Raw genomic sequence first — 20,170 nt, forward strand, 5'->3', positions numbered from 1 at the left:
ATTAGATAAATTATAAGTTTAAAAAATTTAAACCTCGAAAATTAATGTTCTTTAGATAACAAATAAAACACTTTATATCATCATTTCAATTTTCCAAGAATTACTACCGTCTAAAACTCAAAATACGTGAAAAAATTTGTTGGAATGTCAAAATTTAGTGAAAGTATTTTAGACATTACACAATAAAATATTTTAAGAATCATAAGTTTTCATTATGATTTAACTGAGAGAACAACAATATAACATATTTGCTCTTTTCCAAAATATTAAGGGAAAGATTGCCTGATTTTAAAGTTTAAGGAGGAATTGTAAATTACCCCAAACATAAGGATGAAAAGTGTTTTTATCCTAAGTTTTTGTGTATAAAACTATGTGTTTTTACTTAAAATGGTGCACAAAGAAATAAAAAAATAACAAAAGTCAACTGAAGAAAATTGTATGTGAAATGGTGAATTTTGGCTCAACAAAGCTGACTAGACCAACAAAAAAATTCTAAAAACACAACAAAATGGCACAACATTTTCATAATACCTTTATAATTTTGTTATATTTTATTTTGACTTGTAAAGAATTGACAGCTAAGCGGCTTTGAAAATATTGTGACGACAATAAGATGTCATAACATTTTCATAAAAAAATGTTATGTTCACGACATTTTCACAACAAATCATTAGTAGATTATTATTGGTGGGAAAAAAAGTAGTTTCATTGGTAAATCTAAATTAGAACCAATAACAATTTACCGTTTATGATTTTTTATGAAAGTATTGTGTAAAATAATATGAATGTAGCACTTCTTTTTTTACAATACCTTTATTTTTAGTTACGGTTGGTTTCAGTATGATATTTTTTAATTTTATTTTAACCAATAAAGAATTAACACCCTAACAACTGTGAAAATATTGTGCCAATTTGTTATGTTAATATTTTATTACAATGTGAAACAGTGCGAATTGGACAAACCAAAAATACTATAACAAATATATTGCGACCATACACATTCACACAAAAAAAAAAAAAAAAAATCCTGTCAGCAAAATAGTGAAAATTGGACAAACCAAAACTACTATAGTGAAACTATTATAGCTTTTTCCATTCATGCTTTCTATATATAGATTTACTTTTTTTTGTAAATATGTATAATATTTGCCACTTTTTGTATGTCTACAACATAAGTTTACAAAGTAAACATATAAAGATTATAAAAAAAAATAAATAAATAAAAAAAAAAAAGCTCAACGATTGAATAAACCAAAAACACTATTCATGAGCTATTGGCTCTTTTTATATAGTTAATAGAATAGAAATAGATGGAGAAAAAAAAAAGCCTCAACGATTGAATAAACCAAAAACACTATTCATGAGCTATTGGCTCTTTTTATATAGTTACTAGTGTGGGTTGTACATGCAAGGCACGTGCTGCCCCTTTGGTGAGAAAATTAATATATATATATATATATATTTTTTTTTTTTTTTGTTGAAGAAGTATGAAATCATATACTTAAATTTAAAATAGCTATTTGAATATCTATTTAGTATTTACTATGACAATTTCTTAGAACAACATCTTTACTAAATGTAATATCTACTCACCGAAAAATGCTATGAAGAATGATAATGAATGTCATCATCTTTCCACAATATTTAAATTTTCGCAATGAATGATGATATATACTACAATTTTTTTGAAGATCTTCATCAAATTAAATACTTGCAACCATCTACAATGAAGATTTTGTTATTCATACTTCATTCTTTGTCATCTTATTTTATGAGTCTAACTACGATATTTAGTTTACTTATTTTTAATGAACACCCTTTTAAGTAGGAAAAGAAATTAAAAAAAGAACAAAATAACAAAAGACACCTGTCATCAAAGTTTCTATTAGATAAAATTATAAGTCTAGAAGATTTAAACCTGTGAGAGATTTCAAAATTCGCTCAAATACCAATGGACTTGGTCTGCGATCAAATGCTATAAAAGATTTATGCCCCGTCATCCTTCAAAAATTGGTCGTTAGATGGATCGGTAAGGCACACGATCCGACAAGTGGTATCAGAGCCCGGTCATAGGTTCGAGTTGTTGGAGCCGCATTGTGAGGGAGGGGTTGTGAGGGATTTCACAATTTGCTCCAATACCAATGGGCTTGGTCTACGATCGAATGCTATAAAAGATTTGTGCCCCCTCAACCTTCACCAATTGGTCGTTGGATGGATCGGTAAGGTACACGGTCTGACAAGTGGTATTAGAGCCCGGTCATAGGTTCGAGTTGTTGGAGCCGCATTGTGAGGGAGGGGTTGTGAGGGATTTCACAATTTGCTCCAATACCAATGGGCTTGGTCTACGATCGAATGCTATAAAAGATTTGTGCCCCTTCATCCTTCACCAATTGGTCGTTGGATGGATCGGTAAGGCACACGGTCCGACAAAACCTAATAAATTATTGTTCTCTAGGTAACAAATATAGAACACCATATATCATCATTCTAACTTTCCAAACATGACTACCAATTTACCACATAATATTCAAAATACAAGAATAAATTTTTTGGGACATTAAAATATAGTAGGAGTATTTTAGACATTGCATAATTGAATATTTTAGAAATTATAAGATTTCGTTAGGGTTTAACTAAGAGAGTAACATTAGGAGTATATGCTCATTTACAAAATATAAAGGAAGAAATTATTCAACTTTAATTTAGGGGGGAATGAAACTACCCCAAACATAAAGGAGAAAAGTGTTACTTGGTCAATTTGTGTGTGTGTGTGTGTGTGTGTTTTTTTTTTTTTTTTTTTTTTTTTTTTTTTTTTTTTTTTTTTTTTTTTAACTTGAAACAATGTGTTAAAAAAAATTAAGCATAAAACAATGAATTTTGGTTCAAAAAATTGACTAAACCAAAAACAAAGTCTAGGAACACAACAAAATGTCACGATATTTTTACAATACCTTTATTTCTAGCTATGGTGGGTTCTGGTCTGATATTTTATTATTTTATTTTAGGGTAATACTACATCTACAACATTTTCATAATAAATTCTAGGTGGTAAATTGTTACTGGTTTTAAATTGGGCTAACCACTTTTGACCGTGCATTAAAAAAAAACACAAAAAACAAATAAAAAGCTATTTGAAGAAAAATGTGCCTAAAACAATGAATTTTGGCTTACCAAATTTGACTAAACAAAAAAAAGAAGTCTAGGAAGACAACAAAATGCCACACAAAAAAGAATCCAAGGAACATAACAAAATGTTACAATATTTTCGCAATTTTTTTTATTTCTAGCTGTGGTAGGTCTCAGTTTGATATTATTATTTTATTTATTACATCCACAACATTTTTACAACAAATCTTAGATGAAAAATTATTACTGGTTTTAAAATTATGCATTAAAAAAAAAAAAAAAACAACAACACAAGAAAATTGTGTGTGAAACCGTGAATTTTGGCTCACCCAATTTAACTATATTAAAAAAGAAGTCTAAGAATACAACAAAATATCACAACATTTTCACAATACCTTCATTTTTATGATCCGAATAGATATTTTTTTATTTTATTTGAGAGAAATGCTACATCCATAACATTTTTAGAACAAATTCTAAATGACAAATTGTTATTGGTTTTAAACTGAGTCCACTACTGATATCACTTTTTTATCCATCAAAAATACCTTGTCGCATAAAATTTGGTGTGAAATTATTGTGAAAATGTTGTGAACATAGCATTACTCCTTAAATTTTAAAATCAAGTAATTTTTCCATTGATATTTTGGAAAATAGCAAATATGTCATATTGTTATTCTCCCAGTTAAATCTTAATAAAAGCTTATGATTCGTAAAATATTTATTGTGTAATGTCTAAAATACTCCCACTTAATTTTAATATCTCCAAAATTTTCTTCAAGTATTTTGAGTTCTAGATAGTAGTTGTGGGGGCCAGTTACTCAGGAAGCATTGTTAAAAGTGGTATTAACTAGGCCTATGGCCCTATCCGAGGATGTTGGACCATCCGAGGAGGCCCAAATAAGGCTATGAGTAGAATAAAGTTAAGAGAGGAGTAGAGGCAATGTAAGATGGGTCCAATAAGTGTCCGAGGACAAAAGTATCCTCAGTAACATGTGTCCGAGATGAATCTGAGTACCTTATCATCACGAACTTACTTCGGGGCTACGTCACAGCTGAGAGTAGGACATTGGACCAAGGATAAGGATAAAAAGGTAGACAAATATCTTCAAAGGCTGCGACCTCTGCATTAATTGCCTCTCAACCAACTCTCTGGCCGTATTAATGAGGAAGTGATGCCTGAACAGTGATCAAGCAACCTTACAGCTACTGGTTGATGGTTTCAGGAAGTGTTGGATGGGACAGGAAGGAATCCCCCTAATCTAGCATACAAGTGTGTGGTAAAGATGACACGAAGATTGCAGTATATAACCTGGAAGAATGCACTGAAAGCGGCATGGGAACCCTGATACAATTTCTGTCTTGAAGAAAACCATATAAAACAAAGAACTTATTTTGTTCCGAGGACAACATTTGATAATCTTATTTGTGTCAAACCATCTTGAATCGTTAAGTTTAATCATTTTTCTTCTGGGATAAATTTAGTTCTTCTATCAACGCTCTACAAATTTATTGTTTAGGCCATTAGAGTTTGAGCCCAATCCGGTTTTGGGATCAACACAATTTCAGTCCTTACAGTAGTAATTCTCAATCTCTTATTTTATTATTTATTTTGACCTTTAAAAAATTGACACCTCAATAATTGTGAAAATATTGTAAAAATGTGTTGTGTCAGTGTAACTGTGTATGCACATATAAATATTTAAAAGAAAAGACAAAAAGAGCACAAGCAAAACTGGCATACAGTGAAAAAAAGAAAAAAGAAAAAAAAAAAAAAAAAAGGCCTATGAACAGTGCAGATTGTCAAATAATTGTTAAAATATTGTAAGAATTTGTTAAGTCGGTGTAATTGAATATGTACATATAAATAATAAATATTTAAAAGAAAAGACAAAAAACAAAAAGCACAAACAAAACTAGCAAAAAAAAAAAAAAAAAAGGCCAATGCACAGTGCAGGTTGAACAAACCAAATGCACTGTACAAAAACACTGTTTGCGCATTGGTGCTTTATATATATACTAGTTAGGGCAGCACATGCAAGACACATGCAAGGCACATGCTTGTCATGGAAAAAAATAGTAATTAAGGTCAATTTTAGATTTTATTTGTATCACAAAACAAAGATATGAATCATTTGATTTTTAAAGTATATAGAGATTTATATTAATCAAAAGAGACATTAATTTTAAGAATTTTGATAATTATATCATAAAAAGTTAATCTCATTTGCATAAGAATTTTGATCAACCACAAAGTTAGGGTAGCTATTTAACATATAAATATTTATTTAACTATAATAGTTTTTTAGTACCTACTTGCTAAAGACAATACATCTACTTTCTAAAAACTTTTAAGAATGATAACAAATATCATCATCTTCTAACAACAAACAACTGAGTTTTGCTAAAAAATTTAAAAAAAATTAAAAATTAAAAAAAGATAACAAAAGACATGTGTCATCGAATTTTTCATTAGATAAATTATAAGTTTTGAAAATTTAAACCTAGAAAATCGACGTTCTTTAGATAACAAATAAAACACCTAATATCACCATTCTAACTTACTAAGAATTTCTATCATTTAAAACTCAAAATACGTAAAAAAAAAAAAATAAAAAAAATAAAAATAAATAAAATAAAATAAAATAAAATAAAATAAAATAAAATAAAATAAAATAGAATGTTAAAATTTAGCGGGAGTAATTTAGACATTACACAATAAAATATTTTAAGAGTCATAAGTTTTCATTAGGGTTTAACTGAGAGAATAACAATATGATATATTAGTTCTTTTCCAAAATATTAAGGGAAAAATTGCTTAATTTTAAACTTTAAGGAAGAATTGTAAACTACCACAAACATAAAAAATGAAAAATGCTTTTTTCCTAAGTTTTTGTTTTTGTTTTTGTGTGTAAAACTATGTGTTTTTATTTAAAATAGTGTGTAAAGAAAAAAATATACAAAAAGTCAATCCAAGAAAATTGAATGTAAAATAGTGAATTTTGACTCAATAAAGTTGACTAAACCAATAAAAAAATTTCTAAAAACACAGCAGAATGACGCAACATTTTCATAATACCTTTATAATTTTGTTATAATTTATTTTAACTTGTAAAGAATTGACAGCTTAGCAGTTTTGAAAATATTGTGACGACATTAAGATGTCTTAACATTACACAAAAAAATGTTATGTCCATGACATTTTCAAAATAAATTACAAGTAGTAGGTTACTACAAGTTGTTATTGGTGGGCAAAAAAGTAGTTTTATTGGTAAGTTTAAATTAGAATCAATAACAATTTACCATATTTGATTTGTTATGAAAGTGTTGTGAAAATTATTGTGGATATAGCACTTCTTTTTCACAATACTTTTATTTTTAGTTGTAATTGGCAAAATCTTCAGATCCGGACCATTCATTGAACCGTAAAAGGGAAAGGTTCAAGATTTTTGAGGTTGAACCGAGGTCGAACCGTGATTATGTCATAATTAATTAAAGCCTAAATATAGATATTAAATTTATAAAACTAGCAAAATTGACTAATATATCTATATATGTGAGGGAAATTTAATGATTTTCAAGCAAATATTTAATAATTAAATAAGAAATTTAATAAAATAAAATAATAACCATGAAAACATTAAAATTTATGATTAATTTTTGAAGTAAAGTTGAATATCTTTGAAGGATTTTAATTATAATTTTTTTTTTATTTCTTGTAAGAGATGGATAATTTAATTAAGTAGAATAAAATTGTGTTAAGTTGTTTTTATAAAAAAAAAAATTAAAAAAAAAAATTGCTAAGGGGTTGGACCGCACAGTTCTTGCCACTGGTTCATGCGGTCCAACCTCGGTTTTAAGGGTTCATGGAATTGCCACATATGCCTGGTTCTTTATGTTTAAAAAATCGGTTTTCATCCCGGTTTTCACGGTCCGATCTCCAGGTCCGGTCCGGTTTTGAGAACTATGGTAATTAGTTCTAAAATGATATTTTATTATTTTATTTTGACCTATAATGAATTAACACCTCAACAATTGTGAAAATATTGTGCCAATTTTTTATGTTAATATTTTATTATAATGTGAAACAACGTGAATTGGACAAACCAAAGATAATATAGCAAATATACTACAACTTTATGCATTCAAAAAAAAAAAAAAAAGGGCCAGCAAAACAGTGAAAGTTGAACAAACCAAAATTACTGTAGCGAAATTATTGTAACTTTTCCCATTCACTCTTTTTATATATAGAAATATACATTGCACTTACAATATAAATTTATGTTGTAAACACATAAAAATTGGCAAATGTTGTACACATTTGCAAAATTTGTACATTTTTTTTTTTTTTTTTGCAAATGTATATAATATTTACTACTTTTTGTGTGTATATAATGTAAGCTTATATTACAAGTAGAAAGTAAACATATAAAGATCCTTTAAAAGAAAAAAAACAAACTCAAACCAAGTTGGTGAACTTGAAGAAATAAAAAAAAAAGGGAAAGAGACAACTCACTAAACCAAAAATACTGTTCATAATACTGTTCATGAGCTTATTAAATGTATATAATATTTGCTACTTTTTGTGTGTATACAATGTAAACTTACATTACAAGTACAAAGTAAACATATAAAAATCCTTTAAAATAAAAAAAAATAAAAAAAAAGCTCAAACTAAGTTGATGAACTTGAAGAAAAAAGGGGGGGGGGGGGGGGGAAGGTAAGTCACTAAACCAAAAATACTGTTCATAACACTATTCATGAGTCTATTTGTTCTTTTTATATATAGAAAAGAGCACAAATCGATAACTTAAAAAAAAAAAAAAAAGAAGAAGAAGAAGAGATGAACAGTATAGATTGAACAAACCAAAAGTATTATAGCTTTTACATATTCACCTAACAAGTATCACAACATTTTCACAAAACATTTATTTTTCAGTTGTGGTTGGTCACAGTTTCATATTTTATTATTTTATTTTGACTTATAAGAAATTGGCATCTCAATAATGGTGAAAATATTGTGAAATTTATTGTGTCAGTGTAATAATATATATGCAAATTCTTATAGATATTTAAAAGAAAAAAAATACAAACAGAAGACTGAAGAAAAAAAAAACATTGTAGCTATTGTAACTACTGTAGCTACAATGCCACTTGAACAAACCAAAGTGGCACTATAGCAACGGTTCACAACTTGAAAAAAAGAAAAAACAAAACACAAAACACAAAACACAAAACAAAATAAAAAAGAAAAAAGAAAAAAAGAAAAAGAAAGATAGACTCAATAAACCAAATGTGTACTGTAGGGGCATTGGAGCTTTTTATATAGTTAATAGATATATATATATATATATATATAATTATATATTATGCTTGAGTAGTTTTGGATTTGAATATTTGAATGGGCTTGCTGGTTATAACGAGAGATATGGGTTTAATGGACATTTGGGTTAGGCTGGGAATGGGAGTGGACTGCAAGTTTAGGCTATTTTAGATTGGACTGATGGACCTAACTTCTAAAGGGCTTGAGCCTGGTGATTGCTGATTGGTGGTGTCCGGGTCCCTAGGCTTAAGGGAGGTGTCTGGACCGGAGAGTACCACAATTGACCTTTAGCATAAATTCATTGATTTTCAACGTGGTGATTCTTGTACGAAACAATTTGTTAAGCATCTGGTCTAAAAATTTTAAATAAATAAAAAATCAAGAAAAGCAATTTTTTTTTTTTTTTTTTGAGATGGTTATTATATGATTCTAACCCCATAGTTCAAACCATTTTTCCACCTAAACCCCCAAATACTGTTCATGGAGAGCTGCAAATTCAGTTACAAGCCCTTGACTAGAAAAGCAATTTGAAAAACACACCTCACGCAGTTCCAAAAGATATTTGGGACCATATTGAAACTCCTAGAAAAGGAGTACACATTATTTAAATACTAAGCGACAAGTTTGTAACTTCAACTTATTTGTTACTAGCATGTTACTCATACGTACACATGAATATATTTAAAAATAAATATATTTTTGTAATCATAAAAATTTACATGATTGACTGAATTATTATAAAAAATAAACATAATTAGATGCATATTAAAATTTCTGCTTATGTTTAATACTACTTATGATAATTTTTATTCTAATTTTTAATAAGAATAAAAATAATTTTTAATAAGAATAAAAACTGTGGTGATTTTTGCTGAATAGATATATATGATTAGTTTTTCATTTTTTATTTTTATATTCAATTAATATTGGACTCTTAGTATTTTGCACTCATTAACTCACTTGACACAAATATTAAAAAACTTTAGGGGACAAATGGCACAACATTAGCCCACAATTAAAATCTAATTTGGGATCTAATTAAATTGTCTCTCAACTTTCGCTTTAAGAGTATTCACATCAATCTCCTCAAATTTTTAGTCAAATTTATCCAAAGAATCCTACTTTTCTAATTTAGCTATCTTTCTTCTTCTTCTTTTTTTCTTTTTTTCTTTTTTCCCATTTCTAATTTAGCTATCTTCTTTTTTTCCAATCAAATGCATCCGGCTCAATATTATATAACTCTTTCAATTAAACATTATTTCCTTCTCTTCACAATATTTATCAAAACAGTGAAAGGCTGGTATTACATCAAAAAGAAACAAAGCACCCAATTTAAGATCACAAAATTAGACCCAAAAGAAAATGGACAAGAGTTTGTTAGTTATTTAGAAGAGTTCTCAACAAGTCCTTCACAAGCATACGACAACACACTGCACATGAGATACATTCTCCTAGTGTAGCTCTATTAAATTATTGCACTCCACTGACACCACAAAACAAGACGATAATTATATTGCAATCCAACACACCTTACTCTTTTTAGGCTATACCACGAACTTTTTCATAATTTTTGTCTCAATTTTGATACGACAAACTGTGAATGATTGTTTATTACTTACACATAGATTTTTTTTTTTTTTTTTCCCTTCCAATCACACCTTGTCTCATCATAGTTGCGATAAATAAATTGTGAAATAGATTTGTCATGCTAACTTTTTTTTCAACTGAAATCCAAAAAGATATGAAAAAGAACCACATAAAAAGATATGAGATTCGGCATTTTGAGCCTGTGAGGTTAGGTTTTTTTTAAAAAAATATTTATTATTATTATTATTATTATTATTATTATTATTATTATCTTAATGGGAAATGAAAATTACTTCATTCAATATTGAAATTATTAAGTACAACAGAGGATTAGAAACAATTAGCTAAAATCTACTTGGATAAGCTCTGACAACATACAAATAGTAAACAAGAACAACTAGTTTTCATTCTAAAAACAATTTTTTTCCATTTCAGTTAATATTTTATACACTAACTGATGCGTAGTGAAAGTCCTAAAGGAACTTTTTTATTTTGCTTCACCAATGGATTACCCAAATCCAAACGGTCTTTTTTTCATTTTTTTTTTTTTTTTCCTAGAGTAATATGTGGTGTCGGTGGTGATCTTTCTCTCTCTCTCTCTCTCTCTCTTTTATATCTCATTGTAGGGGCCTTTTCTGTGTGATATGGTATGTTGGGCTACTTCCTGCGGTAATGGGCTGGGTTGCCTCCTGTGGTGATGGGCCCTAGTGTTTCTGAGTAAGGGAGCTGGGGCCGGTCCAATTGTAACTCAACTTGGGCCGATTTGTGCACAAACTTATGCCTTGTCTGCCAAGAGCAAGTTTACGGCAAGCAGAACTGTTGCAGACGAATTACGGCAGGCGGAACTGCTGCAGACGAGTTACGGCAGGCAGATATAATAATAACTAAAACAGAGTATTTTGACTTATTTAAATAAACAGCTATGTATTTCCTACTTAATAAAGCATGATTACAGTCATAATGATATCGATCATAGAGAAGAACGAAGAAAATAATACTGGTTAATTTAAATGGGCATAAATTAAGTTTTAAGTTTAGTCTGCCGCAGCAAAGCCAAAGAGGGGAGAACGTCTCTTCTCAATGCAAATAACCCCATTAGGAAAAGGATCCTGCCGTGGGGATTAATGGCTTTGAGGGAGTTGGACCTAAATGGTTGTTGCCCAAAAGAAAAAGTCCTTGTTTGCGTTTTGGAAGAAGGTAAGATCTGAAAGGGGAGAGGGAGAAAACGATCTATGGGTGCATGCCCTCTTTGAAATAACTCTCGTTTTTCTTAGTTTTTTTCTTATCTTTTTCCTTTCTTCTTGCTCTGTTTTCTCCTTTTTACTCAAGAAAATATACTCTGTTTTTTGATCTTCTTTACAGGGCATGGCAAGAGCTTTTTTATAGTGCCTGCCGCGACCATGGTTTTACCATTTTGCCCTTTAACCACCTCTGTCTGGTCTGGGCGTACTTGCCGACCACCAGAGGTGTGTGCCACTCACTCTTACCAGACAGAGGCAGGTTTCAGTTCTCCCCCTGCCGTAGCACTTCTTTCCTGCCACGGTATAAATGCTTTCTCTCTCTACTTTCAAAGCATGCACCAACGGTTCCCTCTCAAACTTGCCTCTTTTGGGTGGTCTATCATCCTAGTAGGACGTACCTCCCAAAAGAGGCTTGGGCAGGAGCTGTAAATAGGTATTTTCCCCCCTCCCCACCACCAAACCACACCCCCTTTACCTTTTACCTTTGGCCCATGGCCCTACCATGTCCTATATTGGCTAGGTACAGGCTAGTGGTGCCTTGGCCTCGCGCGTGCTTCCCTTTCAAATTTGTCCAAGAGTCTGCCTGCTGCTCATGCATCTGCCGTGACCTGGAGACTCTCCATCTGCATTTTCCTGGCCTTTCATGTGGGCTTTCCTTTGGTTTTTCGCTCCATTCAGGAGCTGGGCCTTGTATGATAATGGGCTTCACATTTCCTTGGCCCACTTTTGATTTTCTTTACTGTCTGTCATGTTGAACTGTTATTCCTGCCGTAATAACTTAATCCTGCTGGACCTCCTTTTGGGCTAGCCGTTTATCTCTTTTATTAGTGGCCTATTGTGGGCACTGTTTTGCTTTTACTCATGGGTTCCTATGTCCCTTTGGGCTTTTCCTTTGGACATCCGTGGTCTGATTGCTTTTCTTGGGCTTCCTCGGCCCGTTTGCTAATTCCACACTCTCATGGGCTTTTTACTAACTTCATTGGACTTCCCCGGCCCAATAACCTTATCCTTATCTTTGGAGTTCATGGACCTGCCATAAACTCCTTACTCTCTTAGTTTACAATTGCCTTGGGCCTGCGGCGGCCCTTTCTCACTTTTCTACCTCATACTCTGCCCATGGGATGCTACTTCTTTCTTTCCTGGCTTCTTTGAGCCCGCTTGCCTTTTCAAGACCCATTTATTCATTTGTTGAGCCTGTGATCCATTATTCCTACCGCTTGGGCCTAATGGGTTCTTTGCTATTTATCTTGTCAATTCTTTGTGGCCCTCATTATTGGGCTTTTCTGTCTGCTGGGCTTCCACAAATGGCCCTCAACACTCATTTAAACCTATTTTCAATTGACGTAGAGTCAACACAAAAACCTTTACACTCATGGCACTGGATAAGGGTTTCTCTTATATGCCATGCATGAAATGCTCAAAAGAAAAAAATATGCAAAGAAAATTAAAAGAAAAAAAAAATCAAAATGTTTTTAAATATGGTTGCAAACGTGTTTCTAGGAGATGTGGGAGTTATAGGATATACCTCGAAAGTGATAGTCCCCATCAAGCAGTTATGATTGTATATGAGTTAAATTGATTTTCTCATATCTCAAATTATCATAATATGAGACACTTATGCACTCTTGCGATACTTTCACATAACACGCAAATTCTTTGCTACTTTGATACATGTGCAGGTACAATGTGATTTGGCCATCACAAGGGATATATGTGTTAATGTATGCTCACTAAACTGTCTTAACTTATTTTTGAAATATAAGATTGGTTAGATTTTTTTTAATGCGTGTGTGTGTTTTGGATCTATGAATGCTTTGCTTTTTCTTGTTGAGAGATGTTTTTGAAAGCTTAAAATGTTGATTGGATCTATGGTTGAGTAGCTTATTTGTTGCATTCATCTCTATATGTTTTTCCTCTCTTTGAAAAATTGCTTTTTATCAAGCTAGACAGCTTCTCGACAGATCCTCGACAGCTTTCTATTTATCGAGCCTTTTAAACTTCTTTTCTCAACAAAAGTTAACGCAATTTCGATCCATTGAGATTTCTAGAGTTCTTCTCAACAGAATCTCGACAGCTTCTTTGATCCATCGAGAAACTTTCTGTCTAGCCGATAGATCTTCGACAGATTCTCGATCTATCGAGGTTGGCTTCTACTCGATAGCAGCTCGACAGCTTCTCGATCTGTCAGGACCCTCTTGCATGCATTGTTTTTTTTTTTTTCACATGTTTTGCATCTTTCTATTATCTTGTCATCCATAGCATGTTGTTTCATTACATTCATGCATTTATTTGGATTCCTTGTGCCCCTTGATCATCTTTATGTTTCTCAGGTGAAGTTTTATAGCTTCTTGTACCCTTTGTCAATTACGACAAAAAAGGGGAGAAAATGTAGTTTCTTTTTAAGATTCTACATATTATGGGGAGAAATACATGCCTTTGTAAGGGGGATTTGTGTTTCATCTTGTTAGGGGGAATGTTTACCTCCTTGTTGTTTTTGGAGCTCCTTTTAGCTTCTTATATACCGATCTTGTGAACATTTTTGCATACATTGTATTTATTTTCACACACACACACACACACACACATATATATATATATGATGATGTATGTTGTTCTTCACCTATCTCTCCATGTGTTGTTTCTTTTCTATCTTTATACACATGTTTTTTTATGTATGCAATCTTTATTTCTGTTTCACATTAAGATGCCTTGATGAGTTTTGTTTAAAGTGTTTCAAAAAGACAGGTTGTGAAAATCTATTATGCCATGAACTCTTTTCTTACAAAGTTTTTCAAAAGTTTGTGTTAGGGTTAGATTTGTTTGTAATTCAACAAGTGTTATGAGTTTAGTGATTTAAGACTTCTCTCATAATTCATTTGTTTGTTGTGGTTTTGTCACGGATTGTCAAAGGAGGAGATTGTTAGGACATATGTGAGATTGTTAGAGACATATGTTATGTAAATTGGCAAATCTTTTGACAAAACGCACTTTACTTATAATTGGGTAGATCTAGAATGGGTTTAGTACTTCAAGAAACATGTTGTTCAAGCCAAGTATTAAAACCATGAAGATTGGACCAAGAAACAAGTGAAGAAAAGTTGTTCATTAAAACTGGACAAAAGTTGGATAGAAGTTGGATGGAATTCTCGACAGAAGCTCGACAAAAACTGGACAGAAGCTGGATAGAATCGCGACAAAAGCTCGATAAAAAATCTATCGAGATCTACGAAATCAAAATTTCCAGATCTGATTTTCAACTCATGCTGACATGTATGTGTAGGGTTTCTTTTCTCACAACCCTAGACATATATAAGACTTATTTTAGAGGCCGTCACATAAGAGAATACAAGAAGAACACATGCAAAAAGTGACCAAGTGCCTTATTCTCTCTGAAAGAAGTTACTGTATCTTTTGCGCCTTAGGGTTTGTAACCAAGTGCTTCTTGATATTCATTGTTGATGAAGTGAAGAACTTTGCAACCAACAACATCTTCAAGTTGCTGGAGTTAGTCACATACTAGGAGTTGTGCATCATTGATTAGTCATGTACTGGGATTCGTGCAAAAGGATGACATTCATATATTGAAGAGTTCAGAGGTTCTGAAGCAGTAGAAGGTTTCTACTATAAATTCACTTACGGGGATTGTAGAGTCTAGGGACAAAGGTTTTTTATTAGATCTAAAACTTCTCTTTACTGTAGTGAATTGCTATTTTAGGAAGGTTTCCTCCCAGGTTTTTTACTGTGAAACTAGTTTGTTTCATTGGTTTTCCTAGGTCATCATATTTTGTCTTATTTACTTTTTCACTGTGCATGATATTGATGTTAGTTTGTTTTAACAAGGTTTATTCATAATAAATCTAATTAACAACTTAGGTCTAAAACTTGTTAATTCTATCAACCGGGGTCTAAATTTCCCAACAAATTTTTCTTTAAAATAAAAAATAAAAAATTACGTACAGTTTTTTTTCCCTTTTTTTTTAACCTATCTACTCCTATATTCACAACTGCCTAATACACGTTCTCAAATTACTTGCCATTTGCCTTTCAGTTTTTTCCCCCCTATCAGAAACATCTTCAGTTTGGGTTCTTTCACAAAAACTTTTCCTTCTTTATTCATCACTCCCCTATTCTACAATCTTTATTCCTTCTTTTCCTCATTCGATGGCCACTGAGAGTCTTAACTACGTGCGCTATTGACTGAGGAAATTTGAAGATATGCTTAAATTTTAAGTTATTACCTGGCCTCTATTATTACCACATATTTTGTGATTGTTTTGATCGAACCAAATCAAAACAAAACCCGAGAAATGGAGCAAATATTGTTGATTGGAATGAAAGCCCAGTACTAAGTGTAGCAATAAAAAGTTATTCAAGAATGGATACATCAAAGGCTGAAATACCTGTATTTAATGCCAATTTCTCTTGAAGGATTGATGACCTTTTTTTTTTTTCTTTTTTCTTTTTTTTGGGTCTTTCAATCCACATTTACTCTTTTTTTTTTTTTTTTGTTTGATTGAGTGGATAGATATTGCTATAAAAATCAAACTGTTCATGCTTAAAACATTTGACTAGATTAATCACCGGTAGGCATCTATTAGTTCTTCTTCAATAGGTGAGCATCCATCTTTCTTTCTTCTTCTTTGTTTATTTACATATATTTTATTTTAATTGGTGAGCATTAAATCAGACATAGAAAGTTGAACTTTGTTATTAGTAGTTAGTATTAGTGTACCACTGCCAATTGAACGTAATTTTAGATTTGGAATTATAAAATGTTTTTTCTTTTTCTTTTTCTTTTTCAAAAATAAAATGAAATAAATGGTGTTGAAACCATCTTCATCTATAGACCTGACAATAATCTATTTTGAAACTAAAGTCTAAGACATTAAATATTTTCGTATATATTAAATTTTGATTGTGATTTGATGTAATTTTCATTTATATTATTTATATTACCAATTATTTTGGGACTTCAATGGCTGAAGGCATATACCCAAACTGTGTTGAATTGATACTTGGCACAAAGTTTGTGTCTTGAGAAAACATTTTAAAATTTTTTATGTTATTACTACTTCACTGTAGTCATATTAATTTGTGGTGTAAAGATCCTTCACCTAAGGCTATATATGATTTGTAGGAATCGACTTACCTATGATGGGCGTCCACAAAGGAATTTACCATGTGTGTATGTTTTAATGAATGTATTTATTTCAATAAATTCACTAGCCTAATCCTATATCTGATTTATTTTTCCACGTAAGTAATGTTTTATTATATATTCTTTTATTTAATAACACTATTGTGGTTCTTTTTCCCCAATATTATGGTGGTGAGGGAGATTCGATGTAGATAGAGGTGGTAGTGCCAACAAATATAAAATTTGATGCAGGTTCGGCTATAAAGATTTTGAGGCATGGAATGCTAATGTTTTAATTTAGGTAGAGAGTGTGTTGCTCTAGAAGATAGATATGTCAAGTTTAAAATGGGAAAAAAAAAAATCAAACACAGAGAACATTATGATTGGTAGATTATAAAGTGGAACACAAGATATTGTACAAAAGATTGTATCCATTCATGCAATCCGTATATTGTAGTTGTAGTTTTTTCTCTTTTGTAGTGTTTGGCCCTTTTTAGATGGGTAAGCTTTACATGAGAAACTTATGCTTTCAATTGGGGTTGATGGGTCTTTTCATGGATTATTTTATGAAAAATTTTAGGTTGTTACTTTGACAGAAATGTTTATACTTTAAAATGTACAATACCCAATTTCAAATAAGTGAAATGGGATATGATAAGATTTATATACAAAAAAATTATTTAACTCACATAAATCTTATCACATATCTACGTATTTTTGTGATTTGAAAAATGTAATAGCCTTGAATTATGATTAATGGAAGGTGTTGACCTTTAAAAAAAAAACAAAAAATATGTTCATAACATTTTCACAACATTTTAAATTGTTAATATCTTTTGCAACATTTCCTTCTTCTTTTTTCTCCCTATCCTTCACGTTAAGTTGGTTTTTTTTTTTTTTTTAATCGGAAAAAACCCTTATCCTTATCCCCTTTTTTATAATTATTATCTTTATCCCATCATCTCATGTAATTTTTATTTTTTATTTTAATGAGATTATTCAATTTAGTTGAAAGAATATTCAATCATCCACCAACATATCTCACTTATCTAAGTATAAAAAATAAAAATAAAATTTAAATCAAATCCCTCTTTCATCCATTTTTCTAAAATTTAGCATACCTCTTCAAAATTTAAAATTTAAAATACTCACAACTTTTAAAATCTTTTCTTTTTACAATTTGTTTACTAGAGGATTCTAAACCACAACTTCTCCTAAACTCAAATTACGGTTTTTATTTGAGTTTGTACTTAGCTGTAAAGGTTGTAATTATCTTTTAGTTGTAACTCATGTATATTTTCATCAAGTGTATATTTTGAATATAAAACATTGCCTAAAAATATGGGTCACTCTCCTGTTGATTTTCAAATTTATTTATTTATTTATTTATTTATAAATTAGATTCTCAAAATAAAAATTATATGTATAAAATAAAAAAACATAGATTTTTTTTTCTACTACCACTAAAAAAAAAAAAATCTCATTGCACACGTGAAGCGCATGTGATGAGTTTAGTTTGAATAAAATCATCACAAACTTATTTATGGAAGTAATTTGTTAAGGTGATGAGACTAGTTTGAATAAAAGAGAAATGATGTGTTCACAATATTTTCACAACATTTTTACAATAAATTCTAAGTGGCAGGTTGTTACTAGTTGTTATTATTGGGACAAAAAAGTAATCTTAGTGTTAAGTTCAAATTTGAACCTATAACAGCTAACCACCTATGATTTGTTATGAAAATATTGTAAAAATATTATGGACATAGCATCTCTCTAGAATAAAATCACCGGAAACTTATTTATGGAATTAATTTGTTGAGTCAAGGATTTATTGTCTAACAGGTAGCTAGTCTTTTGCATATGCCGTTCCTAAAATGGATGTGCAGTTTTTTTTTTTTTGATGAATAAATGGATATGCAGTTCCTAATATTTAGGACTTATCTTGTATAAAAGGAGGAGTAGTTTTATGCAGAGCAATCTGTCGGGGTCCCATACCCAGATCCAGACCCAGACTTCGTTTCTTACTTCACTTCATCAAAGCCCAAAAAAAGCAAAGGTAGCTTGTTCATCACGTACACTCGGCGCCTCAACCCGATTTCTGAAATGGAAACATCATCAAGAAAGATGTGGTACCAGGAGAAAGTGATGTCTTACTGGAAAAATCAAAACGATTGCATGGAAAAGGCTCGCGGTGCAATAATGGTGCTCGCCGTTTATACATTAATCATTTTCCCACGAATGGCTGAAGATTTCAAGAGGAAGGTTGAAGATAGAACGTTGGATTCTTCGGAAGAACTGGCATACTTCTACTTCAAGATATCCACTTCTTTCACTTTCATTGCATCTCTCCTTATGACCCTCTTGCTTCTTACTGGATTCCTGGTCAAGAGTAGGTTTTGTACGGGTCTGTTGAGTATAGTTTACCTTGTTACTCTTTTATCCATGATTCCTGGATACTCTTCCTCTCTGTACTTGGTGACCCCGTCCCAACTGCACGAGCGGTTGTATTTGTCACATTGTGCTCTGCTCATTACGGCTGCTGCGGGTGCTTTGGTCTGTGTGTTTCAGACGATCTGTTTTCTCACTTGGCTGAGTGTACGCGAAAAAATGGAGTGAACCAGTCACTGACGTTTGAGCCAATCTCCACCCCTTTTACTGTTTTACCAATCGTTTAATTAAACATTTCGCCATTACTATGTGCAAAATGTTTAATTTTATGGTACTATGTAATTTGTTTTCTGTTCCTTAGTAACGTGTTCTGAGTGAAAAAAGAAGGTGACAAAAGATATATATATGTCTCCAGTTTCCTGCAACTGTAAGATATGAACTAAATCATATGATGGGTTTCAGTCTACATTTGCAAGACATCTAACTTGTTAAATAAGCCAATAAGTTACTGCTCAAATGGCACACCTCTTAAGGGCAATGTGAAGGGAGAGATCATAGATTCAAAACCAACCCGACATTTGTGCTATTTCCAATTAAAAAAACTATTTAAAAACAAGTAAGCCTCCATTTGGGAAGCGCATTTTGCGTTTCCCAACGGTGCTTTTTTTTTTTTTTTTTTTTTGGGTGAAAAGCGGGATGATTTATTTAAAAAACTAGGTTCATACAGCACTTATAACTGTGCTGGGGTTACAAAGCCGAGTTTCCCCCAAGCCAGTTAAGTCCCTCATATATGATACATAAACAAAAGTGGGACATTTACTATACATAGTCATCCTAGTTTGTAGATGGGTCCTCCGCTTTGCTAAAGCATCTGCACAGCTATTTGCCTTACGAAACACGTGTTGCATGTGCACTTCCCATTCCTGCTCCAAAAGGTTATTGCAATCACAGATCAAGGGCAGAATATTAGTGGCGTAATTTAAATTTGAATTTGTTAGCCAATTTAGGATCACTTTGGAATCTAGTTCCAGATGTAGGCTCTTTACTCCCATACTCCCAGCCATTGCCAGCCCTTGTCTAACTGCCTCTAGCTCGGCCATATTGTTTGTTGCGAGGCCCACATGCATTGAGAATCCTACAATCCATTGTCCTTGGCAATCTCGAAGAACACCCCCTGCTCCGGCCAATCCTGGGTTATCTAGGGCACTCCCATCAGTGTTAAGTTTAAGAAAGGGGTAGGGGGGGCTTGCCAACTGACAATCTGAGGAATCAAATCCAAGGGTCGCTTAGTGGTACCGGCAAGGAAATGAAATTCAATCGCCGCTTGAACAGAGGAATAGATTAGGCTATGTTGGGATCGGGATT

Source organism: Quercus lobata, chromosome 3, assembly GCF_001633185.2.
Source record: "Quercus lobata isolate SW786 chromosome 3, ValleyOak3.0 Primary Assembly, whole genome shotgun sequence".
Classification (NCBI taxonomy): Eukaryota; Viridiplantae; Streptophyta; class Magnoliopsida; order Fagales; family Fagaceae; genus Quercus; species Quercus lobata.